The sequence below is a fragment of the Nerophis ophidion genome, linkage group LG24 (assembly GCF_033978795.1).
Source record: "Nerophis ophidion isolate RoL-2023_Sa linkage group LG24, RoL_Noph_v1.0, whole genome shotgun sequence".
NCBI classification, from domain to species: domain Eukaryota; kingdom Metazoa; phylum Chordata; class Actinopteri; order Syngnathiformes; family Syngnathidae; genus Nerophis; species Nerophis ophidion.
In genome coordinates this window covers 8,095,840-8,115,584 of record NC_084634.1, presented here as the reverse complement: position 1 = coordinate 8,115,584, position 19,745 = coordinate 8,095,840, and the positions used below count along the sequence as shown (strand labels likewise).

General features: G+C 39.2%; 1 protein-coding gene across 1 annotated transcript in view; it reads right to left on the bottom strand.

The window, feature by feature from the left end:
• The window catches only part of eif5 (eukaryotic translation initiation factor 5), a 20,305-nt gene extending 16,191 nt beyond the window's left edge, over positions 1 to 4,114 (bottom strand). The window contains exons 1-2 of the mRNA XM_061886422.1: positions 3,964 to 4,114; positions 3,183 to 3,407 (exon numbers count right to left, since the gene is read on the bottom strand). The gene's annotated coding sequence lies outside the window, so the exon portion shown is untranslated. The remainder of the gene's footprint in view (positions 1 to 3,182; positions 3,408 to 3,963) is intronic.
• Between the last annotated feature and the right edge of the window lie 15,631 nt (positions 4,115 to 19,745).

Genomic DNA, 19,745 nt, shown 5'->3' with positions numbered 1-19,745 from the left:
GTGACGTCTCGGGTTGTAGCGGACATATTAGCCCAGCAACACACACGGCTAAAAGTCCTCTTTTTTCATCGCATAATTAAACAGTAATTTGGACATCTGTGTTGCTGAATCTTTTGCAATTTGTTCGATTAATAATGGAGACTATAAAGAAGAATGCTGTTGGTGCAAAGCGGTGGATTGCAGCTGTCTTTAGCAACCAAAACACAGCCGGTGTTTCTTTGTTTGTTGTGAAGCTTTAATATGGAACAGAGCGGTCAAGCGAACGTTTCTCTACCACGTCAACCAGCAAGTTTCTGGATGAGAAAATTGTGATATTGAGCGTAGTTTGCGTCCTCCTGCAGCAGCTGTCAAAAAGGGAGCTGTGACTTTCTGGGCTCCTCCATATGGCTTCCATCAGAGACACTGGCGGTCACCGCAGCCCTCCCAGAATTATTTTAGTAAATGTATCTAAAAACATCTTATTCCGTCCCAATGCAATCACATTTTTTATTTCTTCCTAGTCCTTCGCTATCAATATCCTCAGACATGAATATTTCATCCTCGCTCAAATTAATGGGGAAATTGTAATTTTCTCGGATTGAATACCTCTTACTGCCGGTAGCTCCCATTAAAAACAATGTGAATATGAGTGGAGCCCTGCAACTCGTGACATCACACGCACATACTTCCGGTAAAGGCAGGGCTTTTCTATTAGCGTCCAAAAGTTACCAACTGTATCGATGTTCTGTACTAAATCCTTTCAGCAAAAATATGGCCGTATCACAAAATAAAGGCCTACTGAAATGAGATGTTCTTATTCAAACGGGGATAGCAGGTCCATTCTATGTGACATACTTGATAATTTTGCGATATTGCCATATTTTTGCTGAAAGGATTTAGTAGAGAACATCCACGATAAAGTTTGCAACTGTCGGTGCTAAGAGAAAAGCCCTGCCTCTACCGGAAGTCGCAGACGATGACGTCACATGTTGATGACTCCTCACATATTTACATTGATTTTAAAGGGAGCCTCCAACAAACAGTGCTATTCGGACCGAGAAAACGACAATTTCCCCATTGATTCGTGTTTGAGGATACTGAAAAAAAAAGAGTTAAAAAAACGCCATTGCATTGGGAAGAATTCCGATGTTTTTAAACAAATTTACCTGGATAATTCTGGGAAATCCCTTATATTTCTATTGTGTTGCTAGTGTTTTAGTGAGTTTAATATTACCTGATAGATGGAGAAGTGTGTCCAAGGCCGGGCGTTGACGCGCAGTGTCTCTGAGGGAAGTCACGAAGCTGCAGCAGGACGGAAGCTCTGCTGATATCCGGTAAGAAGCGACTTTTTAACCACAATTTTCTCACCGAAACCTGCTGGTTGACATTTGGTCTGGATTCACGTCTGCTCTGATCCATAGTAAATGTTCAGCTCCGGGAATTTTAAACAAGTAATCACCGTGTGTCTAAAGGCTAAAGCTTCCCAACTCCATCTTTCTACTGTGACTTCTCCAATATTAATTGAAAAAATTGCAAAAGATTCAGCAACACAGATGTCCAAAATACTGTGTAATTATGCCGTTTAAGCAGACGACTTTTAGCTGAGTGTGTGCGTAGCGCTCACACTTCCTAAAACCCTGTGACGTCATGTGTATACGTCATCATTACACGACGTTTCCAAGACGAAACTCCCGGGAAATTTAAAATTGTAATTTAGTAAACTAAAAAAAGCCGTATTGGCATGTGTTGCAATGTTAATATTTCATCATCCATCCATTTTCTACCGCTTGTCCCTTACGGGGTCGCGGGGGGCGCTGGCGCCTATCTCAGCTACAATCGGGCGGAAGGCGGGGTACACCCTGGACAAGTCGCCACCTCATCGCAATATTTCATCAATCAATGTTTATTTATATAGCCCTAAATCACAAATGTGTGGCTCCTCCACATCGAGAGGAGCCAGATGAGGTGGTTCGGGCATCTGGTCAGGATGCCACCCGAGGTGTTTAGGGCACGTCCAGCTGGTAGGAGGCCACGGGGAAGACCCAGGACACGTTGGGAAGACTGTGTCTCCCGGCTGGCCTGGGAACGCCTCGGGATCCCCCGGGAAGAGCTAGACGAAGTGGCTGGAGAGAGGGAAGTCTGGGCTTCCCTGCTTAGGCTGCTGACCCCGCGACCCGACCTCGGATAAGCAGAAGATAATGGATGGATGGATGAATCACAAATGTCTCAAAAGGACTGTACAAACCACTACGACATCCTCGGAAGAACCCACATAAGGGCAAGGAAAACTCACATCCAGTGTGATATATAAACTATCAGACTGCGTGGTGGGTATAGCTCGGTTGGTAGAGTGGCCGTGCCAGCAACTCGAGGGTTGCAGGTTCGATTCCCGCTTCAGCCATCCTAGTCACTGCCGTTGTGTCCTTGGGCAAGACACTTTACCCACCTGCTCCCAGTGCCACCCACACTGGTTTAAATGTAACTTAGATATTGGGTTTCATTATGTAAAGCGCTTTGAGTCACTTGAGGAAAAAGCGCTATATAAATATAATTCACTTCACTTCACTAATAGTGGGTTTCAGTAGGCCTTTAAGGAAGGAATGTGTATAATGCTTCAGTGGCACATCACTGTCAGTGTCACTAAAGCTTGTGTTCACTCACAAAAAACAAAAAAAAAACAGCTGACAACAAAAACACTCACCCAGGAGCCAACAGAGGACAAGCAGACAGATTAGGCCAGAAGAAAAGAACAAATACCAGCTACATTTTTTTGAAAGGCCCCAAAAAAAAAAAAAAAATACCACGCTCATTGCGCTAGGATGGCCGCATTGGGGGTGGGGGGCATCGGCCGCTTTATATCACGCAAGCCCGTGGTTGAGGGGTCACCTCCAACCGGCCTAGCGACTGTCGAATTAAACACCCCCAAGCCTTTCCAAACCTTATTCCATTCCCAAACACCATTTGTCTATCGAAAAAGCGCCCGGTTAAATTCGGGTCACGTCTAAGGGAGGCTAGTTAGCTTAGCCTAGCCTAGCAGCTTGGCGCAGACTGCGTCATCAAGTCACACGAGTGCTCGGGAGGCGCCATTTTGATAGCTCGCTAAACAAATATCTGCCGCGTCCATATTGAACCACGTTGTGTAAATCCATTTGTGGGAAATAAAACAGGAAAAACAACAGTGTGTGTGTGTGTGTGTGACTTACCGTTTTCGCAAAACAAAGACATAAACAACGCTGATCGTCCAAGAGCCGCAATGAACGCTGGTCGATGACTGCCGCTGGTCTTGTATCGATTGCAGCAGGACTTCTTGGTAGGATTTTTTGTTTTTTAAACAGGAGGACGATGCTCCAGCTCCCCTAAAGCGTCCACTCCACGAATCAGTCAAAGGTTAAATGGCGTATCCGGCACGTCCTCTTGGGTGTGGAGACCTTTGAAGGAAGAGGCGGATTTTTTTTTTTTTTTTTTTTTTAAGTAATTCACACAGGCAAATGGGAAAAGCGCTACTGTTAAAATTATATATTTTTTTAATCAAAATAAAGCAACAACATGTGTCAAATACAACGCCTTTAAAAGCTGCGCGGGTTACCGTTAGCTTATGCAAGTCGCACATGTAGTAGCGCCATTCCGATTCAGGACAAGATCAATGTATGCACATTTCAACGAGGAGCTGAACATATTACTGGTGACGACATTAAAAAAAATATAACGATCCACAATTTAAGACAGCCAGAAAATGAAATTAGCGAATATTTTCCAGGAAATGGTCAAGGCCCCGACTATAATCGCTACAAGCCAATCGCCGTGACGTCGTTATTAGCCAGGGCGCTGCCGAATGTGCTGATCCAAAATAAAAAATAAAAATGCCCGACACATTATTTGTGTCTCGATGTGTGTTGTTGTTTTTTTTTTTTTTTTTAAACCAGTCAAACTACGACACCGTGGAGTGTGTTTCAGGGGCAAAGTGCAGCGGGCGCGTCAGCTTACCTCTCGAATGTTCTGCGAAGCCCCACTACACACGTCGCTTTAAGGACTCAATCACTTGTAAGCTGGCGTAGGCGGAACATGGCGGTACTTCCGGTTACGGCGTTCGTTGAGTGGCAGGACTGGCGTGCGTTTGATGAACGAAATGGTTGCACCCACGCGGGAATTGTTGTTACACAATCGATTGTTTGCGCCCCGAGGTAAAACTTTATCGAGGAGTGACTTCGGAGTTGCTAGAGCCAATATTTACATTTCTGGCCGCTTTTATTTTACAAGGTGAAAAGGAAGTGCTTAAACGGGAGTGTGATATTGCACTTGATGGATTGGTTACGCGACGTCCATCCGTCCATTTTTTTTTTCTACTGCTTATTCCCTTTTGGGGTCGCAGGGGGGCGCTGGCACCTATCTCAGCTACAATCGGGCGGAAGGCAGGGTACACCCTGGACAAGTCGCTACCTCATCGCAGGGCCAACACAGATAGACAACATTCACACTCACATTCACACACTAGGGCCAATTTAGTGTTGCCAATCAACCTATCCCCAGGTGCATGTCTTTGGTTAACGTTTTCTGAATTCTGATCAGGGGTCCTCAGATGTTATTTTGAGGCCCCCACCTTCTTTCTTTCTTCTTTCTTTTCTTTTCTTAGTTTATTATTGGGGCGGTTTAGCACGGTTGGTAGAGTGGCTGTGCCAGCAACTTGAGGGTTGCACGTTCGATTCCCGCTTCTGCCAACCTAGTCACTGCCGTTGTGTCCTTGGGCAAGACACTTTACCCACCTGCTCCCAGTGCCACCCACACTGGTTTGAATGTAACTTAGATATTGGGTTTCACTGTGTAAAGCGCTTTGAGTAACTTGAGAAAAAGCGCTATATAAATATAATTCACTTCACTATTTCGAACGTGACATACATACAACCAGAGGTGGGTAATAACGCGCTACATTTACTCCGTTACATTTACTTGAGTAACTTTTGGGATAAATTGTACTTTTACGAGTAGTTTTTATGCAACATACTTTTACTTTTACTTGAGTATATTTATAGAGAAGAAACACTACATTTACTCCGTTACATTTACTTGAGTAACTTTTGGGATAAATTGTACTTTTACGAGTAGTTTTTATGCAACATACTTTTACTTTTACTTGAGTATATTTATAGAGAAGAAACACTACTTTTACTCCGTTACATTTATCTACATTCAGCTCGCTACTCGCAACTTTTTTTTATCGATCTGTTAATGTTTGTTTTGGTTAATGACAGAGCTTCAAAGTAGAATCTACGCATGCCTGCGTTTCACCAATCACATGCAGTCACTGGTGACGTTGGACCAATCAAACAGAGCCAGGCGGTCACATGACCCGATTTAAACATGTTGAAAAACTTATTGGGGTGTTACCATTTAGTGGTCAATTGTACGGAATATGTACTGTACTGTGCCATCTAATAATAAACGTTTCAATCAATCAATCAAAAGTGTAAAGGAAAAAAGACACTTTTTATTTCAACCGTACTTCCCGTCAAAAGCCTAAAGACTGATCGCACAGTTCCTGTCTTCACAATAAAAGTGCCGCTCCATCGCGCCTGCGCTAACAAAATAAGAGATTCCAAAAGCCAGCGCAAACAAGCTAGCAAGCTACGGAGTTTGCCGCTAGTATTTCTTGTAAAGTGTATAAAAACAAATATGGAAGCTGGGCAGATAAGATGCCAAAAACCAACGACTTTTATGTGGTATTAGACAGAAAAGAGGAACTTTTTTTCTCCTCCATTTGAAAACGTGGACGTCTGATTCCAATCAATGCAAGTCATCAGAATCAGGTAAAACACCAACTTATATTCTTGTCTTCATGAAAGATAGGAATTTATATGTTAAACATGCATGTATATTCATTAAAACACCTTCAATATGTGAACAAAAATGGCAAAATAAATAAATATAAATTATATACTGTATATATAAATGTATGTATGTATATATATATATATATATATATATATATATATATATTAGGGCTGGGTAACGATTACAAATTTTAATCGAAGTTAATCGCACTATTTCTCTGATTAATCGCGATTAACTGCATTGTATACGCAAAGCCCAATAATGAATTCAAAAGTAGTGTGTAGTGCACCTTTATTGGAATATTCTCCCGCATGAACAAAAGCGCCAAAACATTTGTTGTGCAAACACAATTTAAATCAGTCCTTGTTAAACAGTAGCAGTTAAATAGCATATTTTATGAAAATCAACTCAAAAATGTAAATACAAACATTTAAGCTTATTACTACCACTGCCAGGGTATTTAAGTTATCCTGTTTGTTATGGAAAATAAATATAATCTACATACAAATCTCTGAGCCACAATCATAACATCTGAACAGGCAATTTCTGAGGTAACAGCAGAAACATTTTTTTTATCAGGGATCTTATGTTTAAAAAAACTATATTATAGGTAGTGGTCTGTTTTAGGGAATTTTTGATCAAATTATCCGTAGTAGCAATATTAATAATGTTGTGTTTATTCTGCGTAGTGCACTTAAAATAATTATGACCATATCTAGGAATTGATATGATGGGAATTTTCCCATTGTTTGCTTGGTGCTTTGATAAACTGAACGTATACACATGGTACTATATTGTGATGTTATGAGCTAGGGGAAAAAAGAACTATCCTACCCAGCATGCAACAGGAGTGAGGAGCATGCGCGGTAGCCCGGTATAGGTTGTGTCGCCATGACGGCATCTTGTATGTTGTGATATGCACGCTCTGAAAGCAAACGTTAGGAACTCAGCCAACACTCCGCTGCTTCACAGGCCGCTGGATGTAGCCGGCAAAGTATTCCCATGCTAGCTAGCCGGTCTAGCAAGCACGCGTCATTCAGTCCAAAACGGCCCGATCGATCCACATTCAGAATAGTCTGGCGGTCGTAAGTGATCCCGGAGTGACCACGCTGTAAGCCAGCCACGAAATTTGCACAATTGTCCGGTATTTTTGCCAAATGTTCCATCTTTACCAAGAGCCCCTCGACCCCGAAGCCCATCCGAGCGACGCCATATTGTTAAGAAAAGGTGTTAACAAAATAAAAGCATGTAAACAACATACGCAAATGCGCGATAAAATAATTGTCGGCGTTAATAGATTGATGAGTTAACTCGTAATTAACGCATTAATTTGCCGACCCCTAATATATATATATATATTTATATATATATATATATATATATATATGTGTATAAATGATTTGTGTGTGTATAAATGATATGTGTGTGTGTGTATATATCAATCAATCAATCAATCAATCAATGTTTACTTATATAGCCCTAAATCACTAGTGTCTCAAAGGGCTGCACAAACCACTACGACATCCTCGGTAGGCCCACATAAGGGCAAAGAAAACTCACACCCAGTGGGACGTCGGTGACAATGATGACTATGAGAACCTTGGAGAGGAGGAAAGCAATGGATGTCGAGCGGGTCTAACATGATACTGTGAAAGTTCAATCCATAATGGATCCAACACAGTCGCGAGAGTCCAGTCCAAAGCGGATCCAACACAGCAGCGAGAGTCCCGTTCATAGCGGAGCCAGCAGGAAACCATCCCAAGCGGAGGCGGATCAGCAGCGCAGAGATGTCCCCAGCCGATACACAGGCAAGCAGTACATGGCCACCGGATCGGACCGGACCCCCTCCACAAGGGAGAGTGGGACATAGAAGAAAAAGAAAAGAAACGGCAGATCAACTGGTCTAAAAAGGGAGTTTATTTAAAGGCTAGAGTATACAAATGAGTTTTAAGGTGAGACTTAAATGCTTCTACTGAGGTGGCATCTCGAACTGTTACCGGGAGGGCATTCCAGAGTACTGGAGCCCGAACGGAAAACGCTCTACAGCCCGCTGACTTTTTTTGGGCTTTGGGAATCACTAATAAGCCGGAGTCCTTTGAACGCAGATTTCTTGCCGGGACATATGGTACAATACAATCGGCAAGATAGGATGGAGCTAGACCGTGTAGTATTTTATACGTAAGTAGTAAAACCTTAAAGTCACATCTTAAGTGCACAGGAAGCCAGTGCAGGTAGATCACCTCGACTTGGTCATTTACTAAGTAATTGATAAACGTTGAAAAACTTATTGGGGTGTTACCATTTAGTGGTCAATTGTACGGAATATGTACTGTACTGTGAAATCTACTAATAAAAGTTTTAATCAATCAATCAAATCAATGAATGCCTACTGAGCCTATGGTGCTGTTAAGTTATTGTGGCTCAATGTGCCATTTTTTTATTTTATTTTAATATACTATTATTTAATATATATTTTTGTTTTAGTTGCTTAAGAGATATTCCTGGCTCTGAATTTGCTCATTGCTATTTTTATGTTTTTCTGCATTATTTGTTGCCGTGATCAGGTTACTCATCAGTTACTCAGTACTTGAGTAGTTTTTTCACAACATACTTTTTACTTTTACTCAAGTAAATATTTGGGTGACTACTCCTTACTTTTACTTGAGTAATAAATCTCGAAAGTAACTGTACTCTTACTTGAGTACAATTTCTGGCTACTCTACCCACCTCTGCATACATACATTATACATCAGGTAATTTCATCATTTCGCAATACACAATACATCATGTCCGAAAAGGAGTAGGAAGAAGCAAAGCTTATTGAATCCTACCCCTTTTCCACTTCAGAGCGCCCACAAATATATACATTGATTCACTGACCTTCTTTACAGCAAAATATCAAAAGGACATCTGTGAGTGAGTAACACAGCAGTTTTGTAACATGTACTTAATTATTTCAGTCATTATTAACATACTAAAACGAAGAATATTTTATTTTCAATAAGTTTGAAAGTGTTTCTCATAATACTTCTTTGTACTTTGTAAGCACTATTAATTTGAACATCCTCTTAAACAGGATCATATCAGTACAATGTTTACCTTCTTTACTTAATCCATTCCATAATTCAATTCCACATACTGATATGCTAAAAGTTTTAAGTGTTGTACGTGCATACAAATGTTTTAAGTTAGATTTTCCTCTAAGGTTATATTTCTCCTCTTTAGTTGAGAAGAATTGTTGTACATTCTTTGGTCGCAGGTTATAATTTACTTTGTACATCAATTTAGCTGTTTGCAATTTTATCAAGTCATCCAGCTTTAATATTTTTGACTCAATAAATAAAGGGTTTGTATGTTCTCTATATCCAACATTGTGGATTATTCTAATCGATCTTTTTTGTAACACAGTTAACGAATGTAGCGCACGTTTGTAGTTGTTTCCCCATATTTCTGCACAATAACTCAGGTATGGTAACACTAGCAAGCAGTAGAGAATATAAAGTGATTTTTGGCCCAGGACGTATTTTGCTTTATTCATTATTGAAATATTTTTTTGCCACCTTATGTTGTATGTTTTGTATATGAGATTTCCAGTTCATTTTATCATCTATTAATACTCCCAAAATTCTGGTTTCTTTTACCCTTTCGATATCTATTCCATCTATTTGTATTCGTGCCTGATGCTCTTTTCTTCTGTTACCAAATAGCATTATTTTAGTTTGACTGAGATTCAAGGATAGCCTGTTTTTATCAAACCATTTTTTTAATTTGTTCATTTCTTCCGTTATTATTTGTATTATCTTCTGTGCGTTCTCTCCTGAACAGAAAGCAGTTGTGTCGTCTGCAAATAAAACTAACTTCAAGTCTTTTGTAACTTTGCAAATGTCGTTTGTATAAAGATTGAACAATCTTGGTCCCAGTATTGATCCCTGGGGTACACCACAAGTTATATCCAACCGTGTTGACATATTTTCACCCATCTTCACATAGTGTTTCCTGTTGGTTAAATAGCTTCAATCAATCAATCAATCAATCAAGCGGTCCATCCTGGGTCTTTAAATCGAAATTAAATAATATAAAAGAACCCAGAGATGTAAGGGTGCTTTATTTTTTGTTTTACTTTTGTAGATGTTAAATTTGCAGATGATTACTGCAATAAATATTTCAAAAAGATTCATTGCTCTTCCTTTTTGCTTTTACCAGTAGCAGTTTAGAAGTCTGGTGTAAAAAAAAGTGCACAAGTAGGTCAAATGCATTAGTTAATTTCAGGTGGTTAATGAAAGATCCTTACAACATATTCTGATATGATTTCATAGTTTAAAGCACTATTTATGTATTTTTTATGATAAATAAGTGCTAAAAATGTTTTTGCTTGCACGCTTTGCACGCTCACATGAATTATTTGTGCCCCAGGTGTGCCCCAGTACAGTATTAGCCGTGGATATCGTTTGGGCTTGTGCAGCCCTTTGAGACGCTCGTGATTTAGGGCTATATAAATAAATAATGATTGTGTGTGAATGTGAGTGTGAATGTTGTCTGTCTATCTGTGTTGGCCCTGCGATGAGGTGGCGACTTGTCCAGGGTGTACCCCACCTTCCGCCCGATTGTAGCTGAGATAGGCGCCAGCGCCCCCCACGAACCCGAAAGGGAATAAGCGGTAGGAAATGGATGGATGGATGGATGATTGATTGAGAGTGGACCCATATAGTGTAGCGATACTGCCGATACTTTCGTTGTACCGATGTAGTATCGAGACAATCATGATGAGAGCTGCAGTTTTCAGTTCTGTTTAAGTTTTACTTTCACAAATATCAAATAGTGCGGGGATTACTATCAAATGAGCCACATAACATATAATACATCTCATAAACCTTTTGATAAAGGCCATGTTGTTTGGCAGCATTGGTATTGGATCGATACCAGCGGGATGAGATTGAGTCGATTCTCGTCCACGTATATTGTCATCAATATTTGATCGGGTTATCGAAGTGTGTTTTCTGCAACAACAACAAAAAAATCCAAGTAAAATATTCCCCCAAAAATATAATGTGTAGTTTTCTTTACTGAAAATGTGAAATAGCAAATATCCAGGTTATCCCCTGTATTTAATTGGTATTGGATCCATCCATCCATTTCCTACCGCTTGTCCCGTTTTGTGGTCACGGGGGGAGCTTGAGCCTATCTCTGCTGCACTCGGGCGGAAGGCGGGGCACACCCTGGACAAGTCGCCACCTCATCACAGGGCCAACACAGATATATTGGGGGTGGAAAAGTTCACAAAATCCACGGTGTGGATGTTTGTACGGTTTTGTAAGAGATTGTTTTGTGTTCAATGTAGTGAACATTGTTGGTTTTGAAACACCCAGGATACCGTATCTCCCAATATTGCACCATTACCATTTAATACTTGTGGTTCTTACACAAGCGTATCATTAAATTTAACTTAGAATTGGCACCTAAAGTTTTGACTTTCTGACTTTTCAATGGAATGCAAGAAAAAAAGTCCAGGATTATCCAGAATTCTTGCTTTTACAAAGCTTTCTTTCCATCGATTACTCCATTCACATTTTTCAACATGTTACAATTTTCAAAGTTCAAGGGGTTATGCTGTTAATAGAACATTAACGGTCTACTTCTCTGTCTGACACTTTTTGGGCAGCATATCAAAATCTCCAGTCAACAGTAAAACCAATATAGACTGTCACTTTTTAACAGAACTTTCAAAAAAAAAAATATTGCTTTAGCAATTTTATTATCGAGGGAGACTGACACGGGCATTTAGCTTTTCCACACACCATCCTGACTCACGGTTTCAACATTTGGTACTTATTAAAACCGTAACTTAAAAGGGTTTGCTGAACAGCTATCAAGGTACGATGCAAATCGGCGCCCATGTTAACTATCCAACCGTAACTTAAAAGGTTGGTTGAACAGCTATAACGACTATGCGGCCAGACTCACAGGTGACTGGGCATTTCATTGCTACTGTTGCCCAGAGAACACAGTTTGCATGAGCTGCCCGTGCAATATCTCAATTCCTGATTATTCAGAATGATAATTAGTGGGAGACCCGAAAACATCAATGCATTGACGTATGCTTCGAACTCAATGAATGAAAAGCTGTGTTGGTGCGCAGTAACAGCTTATCCTTTCGATAGCTCAGTAGATAATGTGGAAAGCTATAATAGCTTATGCTGAGTTCTTTAGGGCACTGGTTCGAATCCAGATCAATGGATCACTCATTACGTTTTTACTATGAATCGATTAACGTGGAACCCGACCCCGACTTCAGTTGAAAAACTTATTTGGGTGTTACCATTTAGTGGTCAATTGTACAGAATATGTACTGAACTGTGCAATCTACTAATAAAAGTTTCAATCAATCAATCAATAGTGCATATTCAGAGCGCATGTGTAAAAAAAAAAAAAAGAAAAATTCCCAGTCAACAACTATCCTCATTCACAACACGTTCTCTTAGATTTCCATGTTATGGTACATGTTCACATTATTTATTGACTGTATCTAAAAAAGATTTAAAAAAATATATTTGTATTTAAATGAAGATATGAAATAATCTGAAATGAAATTTAATGACTTGGTTTATATTATTGTATATACTAGGTCATAAAATCAGTGTCAGTTGAGTCGGTCCATAGGTTACCTGTAGGGAATGTTAATGTCCAGCAGATGTCAGTATTTAGTGACACTGTATCAATACAACTTTGCAATGTGTCAAAAGGCTATACGAACCATCACTAATGATCACACAAGTCTGGAGATTTCAAGACTTTTATCTGCGCTGAACATTGACAGCCTTCCTTACTTTCAAAGACTTTTTGAAGAATCAATCAATGATAACCACCTATCAAATGACAAATTCATCATGCAGTGGTATCTTTCCACAGAAATTTAATTATTATTGGTGTTTGATATCGGGAAGATTGACACAGGCATTTAATTTTTCCACACACCATCCGAATCACGGTTTCAATCGTAGTCCATGTTAACTACCAAACCGTAACTTAAAAGGGTTGGTTGAACAACTATAAGGACTAGCAGGTCATTGCTATTGCTGCTAGAAGGTAAAGTTCTCATGACTGAATTTTTGGGAAATTCCAATTGAAATTAATGGGACATCCCTCAAAGTTCCACTCCTTCTTTCTGATTCCAACTTCAAAATTTTCAGACTGTCCAGAAATTGTGTGTTTGATTTCAACAATGCTAAATTAATTCCAGTATTTTAATTCATCGTCGGTATTGGAGCATTTACATGCAATTCCTTCAGGAATTGCCTCATTTAGTTTCAAATGTATAATAAAAAAAAAGGATACAACAATACAACATATCCACGTTTTAACCTATTCAAACCATTCCACCTTCGACACATTGCACCATTCTGGAAATTCAAACTTCCCCTTTTCCTTGTCAAAAGAAGTCGAGGATTTTCCAGAATTCCTGCTTTTCCGAAGCCCTATTTCCACCCTTTTTCTGGCGACTACTCCTTCCACATTTTTCAACGCGTTTTAACTGTTCCACCGTCGAAGCTTTCCTCTGCATAAGAACTGGAAAAATTCTCTGTTTTCCCGAAATTCCGTATTACCATTTGTCATTTCAACATGTTATTACTTCAACAATTCTCCACCGATTGAGAAATTGTCCAAGACATCAATAAATTTAGATTAGATAGTACTTTATTTATTCCTTCAGGAGAGTAAATGCCTTGGCAGAAGACACCACCTGATTAAATGTAGAACTACAAAGAGAAGACTGCCAAAGATGCCAAAAACTCTTATACCGCAGAATTTTTTATTTTTCAAATAATCATCAAATGTCGCCGTTGACATCGGTATACAACTACTTTTTGAAAACATTCTTATTTCAAGCATTAAATAAAAGATTACGACTTTGATACAGTTGTGTCTCCTAATTACAACAGATGAAGTAGGTAAGTATAGGTAAAGGAAGATTAAAAAGTAGGTCAAAATTGATAAAAGGTGGAAAAAAAAGTAGGTAGCCGTAGGTTAGAAAAAAGGTATACGGTTGGAAAATATTGATAAAAGAAGGTAAAAAGTAGGTAAACATTGATAATAATATTTTATTAGAGCTTATCAAAACACGAATTGGTATGTCAGACTCAGCCCTGTCTTGGTTTAACTCTTATCTTACTGATAGGATGCAGTGCGTCTCCCATAAAAGTGTGACCTCGGACTATGTTAAGGTAACGTGTGGAGTTCCCCAGGGTTCGGTCCTTGGCCCTGTACTCTTCAGCATCTACATGCTGCCGCTAGGTGACGTCATACGCAAATACGGTATTAGCTTTCACTGCTATGCTGATGACACCCAACTCTACATGCCCCTAAAGCTGACCAACACGCCAGACTGTAGTCAGTTGGAGGCGTGTCTTAATGAAATTAAACAATGGATGTCCGCTAACTTTTTGCAACTTAACGCCAAAAAAACGGAAATGCTGATTATCGGTCCTGCTAGACACCGACCTCTATTTAATAATACAACTTTAACATTTGACAACCAAATAATAAAACAAGGTGACTCAGTAAAAAATCTGGGTATTATTTTCGACCCAACTCTCTCCTTTGAGTCACACATTAAAAGAGTTACTAAAACGGCCTTCTTTCATCTCCGTAATATCGCTAAAATTCGCTCCATTTTGTCCACTAAAGACGCCGAGATCATTATCCATGCGTTTGTTACGTCTCGTCTCGATTACTGTAACGTATTATTTTCGGGTCTCCCCATGTCTAGCATTAAAAGATTACAGTTGGTACAAAATGCGGCTACTAGACTTTTGACAAGAACAAGAAAGTTTGATCACATTACGCCTGTACTGGCTCACCTGCACTGGCTTCCTGTGCACTTAAGATGTGACTTTAAGGCTTTACTACTTACGTATAAAATACTACACGGTCTAGCTCCAGCCTATCTTGCCGATTGTATTGTACTATATGTCCCGGCAAGAAATCTGCGTTCAAAAGACTCCGGCTTATTAGTGATTCCTAGAGCCCAAAAAAAGTCTGCGGGCTATAGAGCGTTTTCCGTTCGGACTCCAGTACTCTGAAATGCCCTCCCGGTAACAGTTCGAGATGCTACCTCAGTAGAAGCATTTAAGTCTCACCTTAAAACTCATCTGTATACTCTAGCCTTTAAATAGACCTCCTTTTTAGACCAGTTGATCTGCCGCTTCTTTTCTTTCTCCTATGTCCCACTCTCCCTTGTGGAGGGGGTCCGGTCCGATAACCATGGATGAAGTACTGGCTGTCCAGAGTCGAGACCCAGGATGGACCGCTCGCCTGTATCGATTGGGGACATCTCTACGATGCTGACCCGCCTCCGCTTGAGATGGTCTCCTGTGGACGGGACTCTCGCTGCTGTCTTGGATCCGCTTTGAACTGAACTCTCGCGGCTGTGTTGGAGCCACTATAGATTGAACTTTCACAGTATCATGTCTGACCCGCTCGACATCCATTGCTTTCGGTCCCCTAGAGAGGGGGGGTTGCCCACATCTGAGGTCCTCTCCAAGGTTTCTCATAGTCAGCATTGTCACTGGCGTCCCACTGGATGTGAATTCTCCCTGCCCACTGGGTGTGAGTTTTCCTTGCCCTTTTGTGGGTTCTTCCGAGGATGTTGTAGTCGTAATGATTTGTGCAGTCCTTTGAGACATTTGTGATTTGGGGCTATATAAATAAACATTGATTGATTGATGATAAAAGGTAAAAAAGTAGGTAAACGTAAGTTAAAAAAAGGTATAAGGTTGGTAAATATTGATAAAAGAAGGTAAAAAGTAGGTAGGTATAGGTAAATGAGGGTAAAAAGTAGGTAAGTACAGTTGGCACAGTACAGTAAACTGACAGTTAATATTGAAAGATTTAACATGTGACATTTCTGACTATTTTGAACAGAAATAGTTCATGCACAAATATATTCCTCACTTAGCGCCATGACGTCATGTTATGGATAGGAAAATGCATTTTTAGTTATTAGTGAGAATATACTTATTTTAACCTTCCTCTTGTGTTAGCTTTCTGTTACCATCTCTTATGTTAACGGGTCGGTTTTGACCCATGTCTTAAATCAGCTGTAAAATACACTATTATCTATCATCCAATTTGTTTCTCATCTCTAGGTTACCTTGTTAGGCTTCCTTATCATTGAAAATATTGGTTTTAATATTTTTGGTTTGGGCCATTGGGCCTTTTTTTGTCAGTATACCCCTCGATTTCAATTTTTAAAAATGGTAAAACGAACCTCAAAAGAATCATATACATAAAAAAAAAAGGTTGTTGTGTTACCTAACTATTACTAAGGGGTATTAGAACACATCTCTTAAATAAATGTGTTTTGTTTATTTTTTCATTTTAAGAATTTTAACCATAGTAACATCTATGGTGTTACGGGTCAATTTCGACCCATATATATTTACTTCAAGAAAAAGGCTAAAAAGTATTTTTTTCAGCAACAGAAATCCAACAACAACCAATCAAGCAAATGAAACCAAGAGAAATAGATTACTAGATCCAAAACTAATAAAAAACAAAATCAGAGTGGCAAAAAGTGACACTTTTAGTGTCCGTCTTTTGTTTGTTTTTGTACAGGATAACAAGGTAAAATGAGAATCCACTAAAGCTCACATGATTGGGAGAGGAGCTGACTGTCAGTGTGTTCAGTTTTGGCTCTCATCATTGCTTTATCATCTTATTTTTAGAACTGGGTCGAAACCGACCCTAACAACACCAAGGGCATAATTTCTACCAGAGCATTTTATAATTTAGTGAAAAAAATTAAAATGTTTTATTTTGTTGACAAAGAGGTTCCTGACAAAGTCAAAAAGCTTTGATGCAAAAAAATAAATGTATGTGGTGTTTTTATGCATTTAAAAACTAAAACGCGTCGGTGCCGACCATAACACAAGACGAAGGTTAAAACAGATGGCAACCAAATAGACTTTGCCGTTTTTATTTACAATGAAACAATAGAAAATATGTACTCGTATAGTAGTTCACTTGTTATTAGTGAGAATATACTTATTTTAAGGTATAATTGGGTTCATTGAAGTTGGCTAATTTTACTTGTTTTGGAAAGTCTTGACAAGCCAAATTTTCTTGTTCTATTGGCAGATAATTTTGCTTAGTTCGAGTAAAATGCCCCTCATTTTTGTATTTTTTTTTTCTTGTTTTTGAACACTGACTTTTTGCAGTGCAAAACAAGTAAAATTAGCTAATCTCAATGAACCCCAAAATATCTTAACCTTCGTCTTGTGTTAGGTTGAGAAAATCTCATTACAATTTTAGACTTTAAATGAGAAAAATGTTGATGTTTTTGAAAGCTGCTTCAACTAAACTTGCAGTGTTCCCCGAGTAATTTCAAGTCTCATTTTACGTCCGTCACGCTGTCAGTCTGGATCTGGGCATCCATTTAAGGCGTGGCTATTTTACTAACAACGTATTTTATAACTTCTTTTTTTTTGTGTACTTTCCCATTTCAGAATGTTCAATAATTACAATCACAAGCAATAACAAGTTTTAAATGAAGCAACTATATACCTTGTGTTCAAAGCCGAGCTTTAATGTGACGCAGTACTCCTTTATGGACAGCAGAGGGAGACATTGTATAGGACTTTATTGATCCCACAAAAAGGGGGATTTGTTACTGCAATTATAGGGGTGTCCAAACTTTTTCCACTGAGGGCCGCACACTGAAAAATCGAAGCAAAAGGTGGCCAATTTGCATTTTTTTTTTTAAATGTATAAACAATACACATGTAGGCCTCCGCTCAGGCTTGATATGAAAATGTGTCATTATTCAGTATTATTATTATTATTATTATTATTAATAATATTAAAGGCTTAAATCTCTGGATCAACATTGAGTCCAGTCCACTTTGGACTGGACTCTCACAATATTATGCTAGTTCAACTATGGACTGGACTCTCACTATTATGTTGGATCCACTATGGACTGGACTCTCACTATTATGTTAGATCCACTATGGACTGGACTCTCACTATTATGTTAAATCCACTATGGACTGGACTCTCACTATTATGTTAGATCCACTATGGACTGGACTCTCACTATTATGTTAGATCCACTATGGACTGGACTCTCACTATTATGTTAGATCCACTATGGACTGGACTCTCATTATTATGTTAGATCCACTATGAACTGGACTCTCACTATTATGTTAGATCCACTATGGACTGGACTCTCATTATTATGTTAGATCCACTATGAACTGGACTCTCACTATTATGTTAGATCCACTATGGACTAGACTCTAACACTATTATGTTAGATCCATTATGGACTGGACTCTCACTATTATGTTAGATCCACTATGAACTGGACTCTCACTATTATGTTAGATCCACTATGGACTGGACTCTCACTATTATGTTAGATCCACTATGGACTGGACTCTAACACTATTATGTTAGATCCATTATGGACTGGACTCTCACTATTATGTTAGATCCACTATGAACTGGACTCTCACTATTATGTTAGATCCACTATGGACTGGACTCTCACTACTATGTTAGATCCACTATGGACTGGACTCTAACTATTATGTTAGATCCATTATGGACTGGACTCTCACTATTATGTTGGATCCACTATGGACTGGACTCTCACTATTATGTTAGATCCACTATGGACTGGACTCTCACTATTATGTTAAATCCACTATGGACTGGACTCTCACTATTATGTTAGATCCACTATGGACTGGACTCTCACTATTATGTTAGATCCACTATGGACTGGACTCTCACTATTATGTTAGATCCACTGTGGACTGGACTCTCACTATTATGTTAGATCCATCATGGACTGGACTGTCACTATTATGTTAGATCCACTATGAACTGGACTCTCACTATTATGTTGGATCCACTATGGACTGGACTCTCACTATTATGTTAGATCCACTATGGACTGGACTCCAACACTATTATGTTAGATCCATTATGGACTGGACTCTCACTATTATGTTAGATCCACTATGGACTGGACTCTAACTATTATGTTAGATCCACTATGGACTGGACTCCAACACTATTATGTTAGATCCATTATGGACTGGACTCTCACTATTATGTTAGATCCACTATGGACTGGACTCTCACTATTATGTTAGATCCACTATGGACTGGACTCTAACACTATTATGTTAGATCCATTATGGACTGGACTCTCACTATTATGTTAGATCCACTATGAACTGGACTCTCACTATTATGTTAGATCCACTATGGACTGGACTCTCACTATCATGTTAGATCCACTATGGACTGGACTCTCACTATTATGTTAGATCCACTATGGACTGGACTCTACCACTATTATGTTGGATCCACTATGGACTGGACTCTCACTATTATTTTAGATCCACTATGAACTGGACTCTCACTATTATGTTAGATCCACTATGAACTGGACTCTCACTATTATGTTGGATCCACTATGAACTGGACTCTCACTATTATGTTAGATCCACTATGGACTGGACTCTCACTATTATGTTAGATCCACTATGAACTGGACTCTCACTATTATGTTAGATCCACTATGGACTGGACTCTCACTATTATGTTAGATCCACTATGGATTGGATTCTCACTATTATGTCAGATCCAATATGGACTGGACAAACAGAGACTATTTCTGTTATTTTCGTCCAAAATGTCTCTTTCAACGTCCGGGGTTGCCTACCCCTGCGTTAGTGGAAAAGCGGCAAATGACGTTGCCATGGAGACGAGGGTTTTCTTACGTGCCCGGCTGCAGTCACACCGCGACGCCTGTCCGTCAGTAATAACAGTCCCCGATAACCTGGACCAATTCAAACCGTTATTTTAAAAAAAAAATTTTTATTGTTTAATTTGCATTGCCTCACACGATGAACACTACATATATTTCT